The following is a 9,594-nucleotide window of genomic DNA, read 5'->3' as shown; positions in this document are numbered from 1 at the left end:
TAGCTTAGTTAACGTTTCTAGTTTTTCCTATTTTTATCTTTACTAAACTTATTCTCACATTTTATAATCAAGATTTTAAATTCATCTAACTTGCTTTTATTTGTTTATTTTATTTATTTATTTATTTTGAGATGGAGTCTTACTCTGTCACCCTGCCTGGAGTGCAGTGACACAATCTCAGCTCACTGCAACCTACACTTCCTGGATTTAAGCAAGCCTCACACTTCAGCCTCCCGGGTAGCTGGGATTACAAGCATGTGCCACCATGCCTGGCTAATTTTTGTATTTTCAGTAATGACAGGATTTCACCATGTTGACCAGACTGGTCTCAAGCTCCTGACCTCAAGTGATCCACCCACCTCGGCCTCCCAAAGTCCTAGCATTACCGTGCCCCACCTAACTTGCTTTTATACATATAAAATGAACTATTCCATTGTGAAATTAATTTTTTTCGCCATTATATCAACATCATTTTTTTCTGACCTATATTTTACTTGTTATTCTGTTTATTCTGATGTCTACCCTAAAAACATCCTTGAGAAGATAGTCTTGAACAAAGGCAGTCAGGTTCTTCTCGAAAGATGTAAAGAAATGTGAGCTATGTAGAGAACGCTCTCCTTATAGTAAAGCAAGAGGCGGAGAGGCTGCAGCTATTCCAATAGATTGCTAAACTGTGGAATTACAGGTGGCATTAATTCTTTTTTTCTCTGCTCTGTTTCCTTCTGTTAGTTCCTTCACTGCTGTTTCTTGCATCTAGCATCATGCCCCAGCATCTAATACAGTGTCCAGCACTGAGGAGCCCTTACTTTTTGAGAGAGGAGAAGGAAAGAAGGAATTCAGTTTCTTATTACTGCCATAACAAATTACCACAAACTTAGTGGTTTAAAACAACCACAATTCTGTAGTTCAGAAGTCTCACATGGGGCTCTCTCTGCTAAAATTGAGGTGTGAATAGGGCAGCATTCCCTTCTGGAGGCCATAGGAGAAAATCTGTTCCTTTGCCTTTTCAACTGCTAGAGGTCACCTGCATCCCTTGACTCATGGCTCCCCTTCTCCGACTCCAAAGCCAGCAAACATAGCATCTCTCTGACCCTACTTTCAGCATCATATCTCTTTCTGACTCTCATTTTTGACCTCTCCCTTCCACTTTTAAGGAACCTTGTGGATACATTGAATCGATCTGGATAATCCAGGATAATCTGTCAACTGATCAGCAACCTTAATTCTGTCTGCAATCTTAATTCCCCTTTGCATATAACATAACATATTAACAGGTTCCAGAGATTCAGATGTGGAGATCTTTGAAGTGACCGTTACTATGCCTCCTCCCTCGCTTTTGAGGGCAATGCCTATTCTGACCAAACAAATCTAGCTAACGACCAGGTCATACAGTAGCAGGAGAGTAACTTAGGTGAAAGAAATCACTTAGAAGAATGTTATGAGCATGGCGAGCATGCTGAGCCTTGCTTAGCCAGTAAATCCAGTAATTATATTGTGATTTTTAAAAACCACTAAACTAGAGAAGAGACAGGGGCACGAGCGTCAGATCACCATGCCTTTCTTGGATGTGCAGAAAAGGTTTGGCCTTAACATAGATCGATGGTTGACAATCCAAAGTGCTGAACAGCCCTACAAGATTCCTGGTTGATGTCATGCTTTTGAAAAAGAATGGATAGAATGTGCACATGGAATCGGTAGTATCTGGGCAGAGAAAGAGTGCAAGGTAGAATATGATGATTTCATAGAGCGTATACTTCTGCAGAAAACGATGAGACATGAGTCCCATCAGGAAGCAGCAGGATAAGCTGATCAAGGAAGGGAAGTGCACCTCACCACGTAGGCAAGGGGGAGCCTCAGCCCTGAGCAGAGCAGCTGCTGATGTCTGGGCACTGATTTCATGTTCTCTGTTCTCCACTGGAAAGGTTGTTTACAGAAAACTTCCTTGTCAAAGTGTGTAAAAATAAAGGATTGCTCCATCTTAAAGGACAAAAAAAAAAAAACACTAAACTGAATGATGCACACATATATAAATGATTTGCCATTGTGGTAGAATTATGAATTATTTAAATTGTTAATGTTGTTCTGCATTTATTAACTTCTGCAATAATTAGGTTTTGCTTCATAATAAATATGTACATTTTTCAGAATTTCAAAACAATCTGCATAGACCGGGACAGTTACAAACAGAAAAGAAATAAGTGACTCATATGAAATTAACATATACAGCTACTCTTCATAAAAAGAAAAAAATTGATATAAATGATAAAGGCTTAATACATAAATTAGATAATAATTTATAAAATTAGAAAATTTAAAAAAGAAGGATAAATTTCACACATAATACCACTACTCCCAACACAGTCCCTTTAAGAAGTTTTATGTAGTCATTCCTATTCCAACATAAATGAGATAATAGACATATTAAAAATACTGTAACTGTGGATCATTCTAAAATATAGTAAAATTATCAAGTCATCCTACTACCACATTTAGCACAGGCTGCTAATAGTATCCTTATTTCTTGTCTGAAGTTCTAGTACACTTAAATAGAGGGGGCATTAAAATGAAAAAAATTAGACTGTAGTAAATAAGAATTTTTTTTCTGGGCCGGGCACAATGGCTCATACCTGATCCCAGCACTTTGAGAGGCCGAGGCGGGAGGATCACTTGAGCCCAGGAGTTTGAGACCAGCCTGGGCAACATGGCAAGGCACCATTTCTACAAAAAAAAAAAAAAAAAAAATCAGTTGGGCATGATGGTGCGTGCCTGTAATCCCAGTTACTCGGGAGGCTGAGGTGGGAGGATTGCTTGAACCTGGGAGAGTGAGGGTGCAGTGAGCCATGATTGTACCACTGCACTCCAGCCTGGGTGACAAAGCAAAATCCTGCTTCAAAAAAATAATAAGAATTACTTTTTCTGACAAACCGTTGAAGGAAGGCTTAAAACATGTTCAGAAGACAGAGAAACTCAGCAAACACTGTGCTTCCCAGTGCTTTTGTCTCTGTGTATAAGATTAAGTTGTAAAGGGATCAGGAAATAACTAGGGCTTCTTATTCAAGAGTGAAAATGAGACTCTTCCTACGGGCTAGAGTCTCTGAAGGTTACCACCGGCAAGTCCAAAGCCACCCTTAACCAGTCAAGAAATACATCCCACTGACTGATGAAAGTTGGAATCAGTTCTTTTGCTAATTGATCTAGCATGCTATTGTAGGGGAGAAAACAGAATTTCTTTTCTTTTTCTTAGGTTCTTGGTTGAGATACTCTCCTGAAGTCAGATTAACAAAAGAAAAATAGCAGAATTTTGCTAACATTTGTACCTATTATGTGGGAGAGGCCTCAGGGCAAACATATTTATCTTTCAAGGTAGTGTTTTAGAGGCCTTGTTGAAATGGTATTTTAACAATGGCCCATAAATCCTATGTAGTGACAAGACAAAGAAATGTTAAAAGAAAAACCTTAGCCAAATTAAATTTAACAGAATTTAATTGATCAAAGAACAATTCGCAAATCAAGCAGCCTCCTGAGCCAGGGAGACTCCAGTGCAACCATGTGGTGGAAGAAGATTTACAGACGGAAAAGGAAAGTGACATACAGAAAACGGAAGTGCAATAGGAAACAGCTGGGTTGGTTACAGCTTGGCATTTACCTTATTGAACATGGTTTCAACAGTTGGCCCCCTTTGGCTAAAACTCAGTGACTGCACAAGCATAGGCTTTAGTCTGTGTACAATTCCATTTAAGTTTTAGTTCACTATGTACAGAGAAACCTTTAGACTGAATTTAAAATGTGTAAGGAGGCAGCTTTAGGCTAAGCATGATGTAACAGAAAAGAGTATGTTCAGGTTTCCATAAGGCAAAAAAATATAGGAAGGTAAATTTATGGGGAAAGGAAAGTCTGTTCCTAGATCCTCTGGCACCTCTGAGTCCTGTTTCTGAGCTGATAAACAAAGGAGCCCATCTTCAGGTGGGAAAGGCAAAGGGGAGGGTCACAGTGTACTCCTGCATTTCAACCTTAATTTAGTCTTAACAATCCCCAGTATTTTAGAGAGAATATTTTGGTTTCCTTCATCAGAGATATGTTCCCAGAACGTGTAAAATTGGTTTTCTGCCTCTGTTTCCCTGTCTAGCACTCCTTTTCCTGACTAGAACAACTGGAGTTCTATCCAAAACCTCAGCCTATAACAGATGGGCTGGATCACCGACACTGCTCCAGCCCTAGAATACAGACTCATGTCTGCCCAGAACAGCTGAAGCCTTGCCAGAGAGGGCATGATTTTCCAGAAGCACAACGCCTTTCTTCAGTTTGGCTATACATTATTTTTTTTTTTTTTTGCATGATAAAAGCCAAATTACATGACACAACATTAGAAAATGTAGAAAATAAGGACAAATTTCACACGTAATACCACTACACCCAACACAATTCCTTTAAGAAGTTTGGTATCATTATTTCTATATAGTTTTTAATGTACAGTCATTTTAAACATGTAGAGCGAAATTCCTACCTTCAGAATAAACTAGGCTCACACTAGAACTCAGACATGTCTGGGCATATCTCAAGGTCTTGCTGAGGCCTGCCAGGGGAGAGAATTTTGAGGTGGGGTGGGGCTCCCAGTTGGGATTCATCCCAGCCACACAGACCCACATATGAGTTCTGGGAAGAGAGGACAGTGAATGGATATGAAAAACTCTTCCCACCAACCAATCAGCAAATGAAAACTTAATTTCATTACTGTTTGAAATCCAGATATCGGAGTTTATCACTAAAGTGAGGGAAGAGTGATTTCTACAACTTCAGCAGGACTAAAGTAGGACTTCTCCTTTAAGGGCTTAGGGATAGCTTCCTTAGGGCACTAACCCAGAGGAGAAGGAGAGGGCAAGATATGATCAGTGGGATGTCTGAGGTCATGAGAACAAATGAGAAGGCCTCTGGAAATGTGAGGAAATGTCTGAGGCTTTGAAACAGGTTGAGGACAGAGGAATGCTATTGTGAACCTAGCATTCCACCTCTAGCCTAGAATGACTTTATGGAATTCAGGTTCCTTTTGGAGCCTCATGGAGCAACATTATATCCTGGTGCATTGTCTGTGTGCTCCAAAGATTGCTTCCTTCCCTAGAATTACAGCTAATTGACATGTTAGAGACAATGGCGGGGACATGATTAGACTACATTGCAAGCTCCTGGAAGACTGGAACTGTGCTTACCTCATTCTCTATTGCCAACACTTAGCACAGTGCTAGCGCGTAAGAGATACTCAATAAACACATGCTAAATAAATGCCAGATAAATGCAGAATGAAGCCTAGTACACCTGGTTACAAATGGAACCTTTGGAAATCATTGCTGATTTGGGGAAACCAGTGAACTCTGTGACAAGGCTAAAACCGGAGACATCCTGCAGACTGCTCTAAGGTCTTCAGAGGGTAGAAACTGATCAAAAGCCTGAAAATCATTCAAGGCCTTATTGCAGACAATCTGTACAACTGTGATGGAAGGATATGGGCAGAAAGTGTTAGTTTTAGAATGGTAGAGAGTGATTAGCTCTGAGAACATTAAAAGAAGGAGGCTTTTTGGGACAAGAGTTAGGAACCTAAGAACCAGAAACAGGTCAGAAATTGGGCATGCACTCCTGAGATCATATGAGCCAGAGGAGTAAATTCAAATGCAAAATTTTCGTGGCTTAACATAATAAAAACACTTGCTATTAGGGAATGCAAATGCGTATCAACTGTCTCAAGGGTAATTTGGTGACATAGTTATAACCAACTATGTGCCAGACTTTAAATGTCTTAACTCATTTGATTTTCTCAATAGTTCTGAGTCAAGTATTAATATTAACTCTATCATATAGATGGGGAACTCAGATGAATTAACTAATTCAAGGATGTACAGCTAGTGAAGCTCTAAGTACAGGCAGCTTAGCTTTGGAGGTCAAGATTTGAACCGGGCTCTGATCTCTTTCGGTGTAGTAAGAGGTGAGGGCCTTCTGAATGATACTTCTGTTTCTAGAAATTTCTTCTAAGGATAAATAATCAAACATGTTACTAAAAATATTTTGATTGTAACTTGGATTATAGTGGCGAAAAAGTGTAAGCATCCAAAGTGAGGCAGCAAGTCCTAGGTGTAAAGACACCAAGGGTTTTAGAGTCAGTTCTGGGTCAGATCCTGTCTCTGTCACCTACCATGGAAACTTAGACAAGTCACTGACCCACTCTAAGCCTCTTCCATAAAATTAGAATAGTAATATGCCTACCTCACAGGAATTTAAAATAGGAAAATACTGTTTTCTGGAAGCCTCAACTAAAGATGTGACTGCATGAAGACAATAGCTCTTTGAAAATCTCCCAATTTGGTAACTTAATTGTACAAATAAAGCAATGTTTTGCCACTGATACAATCAGCTTAATCTTTAGTGCATTAAAGTTAGGGAAACCCAGAGGGAAACTGTAAAATGTGAAAATTCTAAAATAATCCACAGCAGTTCTGATGAGACAGTGAGTCTCCAGCCTGCCTCTTTCAAACCTCTGTCTGCGTTTTACATAGATCAACATTCTATGGTGGTGGAGGCGGTTCCCTTGCTTGCCTTTGCTGAGACAAGGCCCATTATTGTTCCACTTTAGTTCAAAGATGCAAGGTCACTAAGCATGCTTCTTTTTTGTTTCAGTTTTAGAAATTATTGTATCTTGTTCTACATCACTTTAACATTCTTGTAATTGTTGAAATTTTACCACCCAAGGCATAAAAGGAAATATCTAATAACCTCGATGCAACAATTTTTTTAGATGCATGAGTGGCTTTGAATCCCAGCTCTCTTACACTGGTCCACGAAGTGAAGCATTTAGTCCTTTATGTACTTGTGGAACCGAATGAAGGAGGGTGTCTTAAAACTTTTATCTTTACTATAACAATTTCTTACTATTGTATTGCCTTTCTTTTCAATTTAAAAGGATAATAAGATAAATAGTTACAGGGAAACTATGTTTCAGTTTTAATATTTTGAACAAAACAATCTATTGAGTCTTTGACAGGAAAACTCGCCCACAGGAGAAAAAACAGTTTGCTGCTGCTTTGCTGCATTTTTTTTTTTTTTTTTTTTTAAATATAGACAGGGTCTTACTCTGTTGTCTAAACTGGAGTGCAGTGGCACAGTCACACACACAGTCACAGGTCATTGTGATTTCAAACTACTGAGTTCAAGCAACTCTCCTGCCTCCACCTCCCAAAACACTGGGTTTACAGGAGAGAGCCACCATGCCTGGCCTGCTGCTGCTTAAGGCTCATTTTTAAAAACTTTAAAATACAAGGACATTCATGAGAATTATCTAATGATTCCTGCAATATAGTCAGATTCATTTAAGGTCAGAACACCAGTAAAGAAAATTTGCTGCCTGGAGGAAACACAGACCCTAGATTAGATGGTCCTGATGATCTATTACACTGGCAATAAATAGCATGTAGGAACAGCGCTATGTTCTGGAACATACTACTCGTTTTTTGAATTTTTAAAACAATGTTTTAAGCAAGGATTCTGCTTCCATAATCTTTGGATTCTGCTAATCCAAAAAAGGATTTAAACCCCTTTTTTGATCCCAATCCAGATTTTACTCATGGCCAGAGCCACTTGGTTCCTGAGTGAAGATAGCTGGTGGAAGACAAGAGGGGCACACGTTGCACAAAGGAGTGTGCTGACTATGCTCAGACACACAGAAGACAGAGACAGAAAAGTGCTTGGTATGCAATATGTAGAATGATTTTGCACATCTAATTTTTGTTATTCAGGAGTACTACTTAGAAGAAAAATACTACTGTTAGTCAGCATCCAGTCAGAAATATAGAGCCCTCACGAGATAATTCAATAGAGTCTATTTAGTATAGAGACCTGTTACAAAGGTCCTGAAATCTGGGGCCAGCATGATTTTGTGTCAACAGTATCTTTACCACCAGGCTGTTTCTTTCATTTAAAAAAGAATGAGGTAAATGAAAATTTTCTTTTCAATTGCTTTCTTCTTAGAAATTTTATTCTTCATATAGATTCATTAAAATGTAGTTTATATATTTATATATATAGTTTTAGAATAGTTACTCTAAATCCTTTTCTTATTTACTTTTCCTATGCAACTCATACTCAGAAAAGTATGGGTTGCATTTATTAGTATTACTCAGAAAAGTATGTTTAAAATTATAAAATCAATAATGTTCATTTTAGAAATCTAAAAAATATAGAGAGAAAGCTTTAAACTACCAGTTATTTTATCACGTAGAAATAACACTTGAAATTTTTTGGTTTAAAAGCTTCTAGAAAAATCTGTATGGAATCAGATATTCTTATCACTAGATTTTCTTCCTTTTCTTTTTGCAGTAAACATACTTTGTTTTCTTCCTTCTTCATTACATATTCTTCAGAAGCATTCTCTTTAGTGGCTTTTTCAATACATTCTAAGTCTAAATTTCTTTCTTGTTTTCCTACTAGTGGACGTTAAGTTTCTTTTCAACTCTTCATTATTTCAGATCGTGCTTCAATATTGCACTTGAAGCAGGATTTGAGTTACACCTAGGCTGGAGTGCTGTGGCACAGTCATAGCTCACTGTAGCCTTGACCTCCTAGGCTCAAGCAACCTCACAGCTCACTGTAGCCTTAACCTCCTACCTCAGCCTTCTGAGTAGCTGGAACTACAGGAGCACACCACCATACCTAGCTAAATTTTTGTATTTTTTGTAGAGATGGGGTTTTGCCATGTTGGCAAGACTGCTCTTGAATTCCTAGGCTCAAATGATTCACCCAGCTCAGCCTCCCAAAGTGCTGGTGTGTGCAGAATTTATTCCTTCTTGTGGGTTCTTGGCCTTGCTGACTTCAAGAAGGAAGCCACGGACCCTCGCAGTGAGTGTTACAGCTCTTAAACATGATGTGTCCAGAGTTTGTTCCTTCAGATGTTCAGATGTGTCCATAGTTTCTTCCCTCTGGTGGGATCGTGGTCTCTTTGACTTCAAGAGTGAAGCCACAGATCTTTGCAGTGAGTGTTGCAGCTCGTAACGGTAGTGCAGGCCCAAAGAGTGAGCAGCAGCAAGATTTATTGTGAAGAGAGAAAGAACAAAGCTTCCACAGCGTGGAGGGGACCCGAGTGGGTTGCCACTGCTGGCTGGGGTGGCCAGCTTTTAGTCCCTTATTTGGCCCTGCCCACGTCCTGCTGATTGGTCCATTTTACAGAGCACTGATTGGTCTGTTTTACAGAGTGCTCATTGGTCCATTTTACAGAGTGCTGATTGGTGTGTTTAGAATCCTTTAGCTAGACACAGAGTGCTGATTGGTGCATTTACAATCCTCTAGCTAGACGCAGAGTGCTGATCCGTGCATTTTTACAGAGTGCTGATTGGTGCATTTACAATCCTTTAGCTAGACAGAAAAGTTCTCCAAGTCCCTACTCAACCCAGAAAGTCCAGCTGGTTTCACCTCTCACTAGGACTACAGGTGTGAGCCACTGTGCCCAGCCTGTAATATTCTTTTTTTTATTTTTATTTTTTGAGAGGGAGTTTTGTTCTTGTTGCCCAGACTGGAGTGCAATGGCGCGACCTCTGCTCACCGCAACCTCCACCTCCT

The 9,594-nt window shown here is 39.3% G+C and overlaps 1 pseudogene; it reads left to right on the top strand.

Annotated features, from left to right (window-relative positions):
- Positions 1–1,552: 1,552 nt before the first annotated feature.
- On the top strand, positions 1,553–1,863 carry LOC111547939 (annotated as a pseudogene).
- Positions 1,864–9,594: the final 7,731 nt, after the last annotated feature.

This window comes from Piliocolobus tephrosceles, chromosome 3 (genome assembly GCF_002776525.5).
Source record: "Piliocolobus tephrosceles isolate RC106 chromosome 3, ASM277652v3, whole genome shotgun sequence".
Classification (NCBI taxonomy): Eukaryota; Metazoa; Chordata; class Mammalia; order Primates; family Cercopithecidae; genus Piliocolobus; species Piliocolobus tephrosceles.
This window is presented reverse-complemented; position numbering and strand designations above follow the sequence as displayed.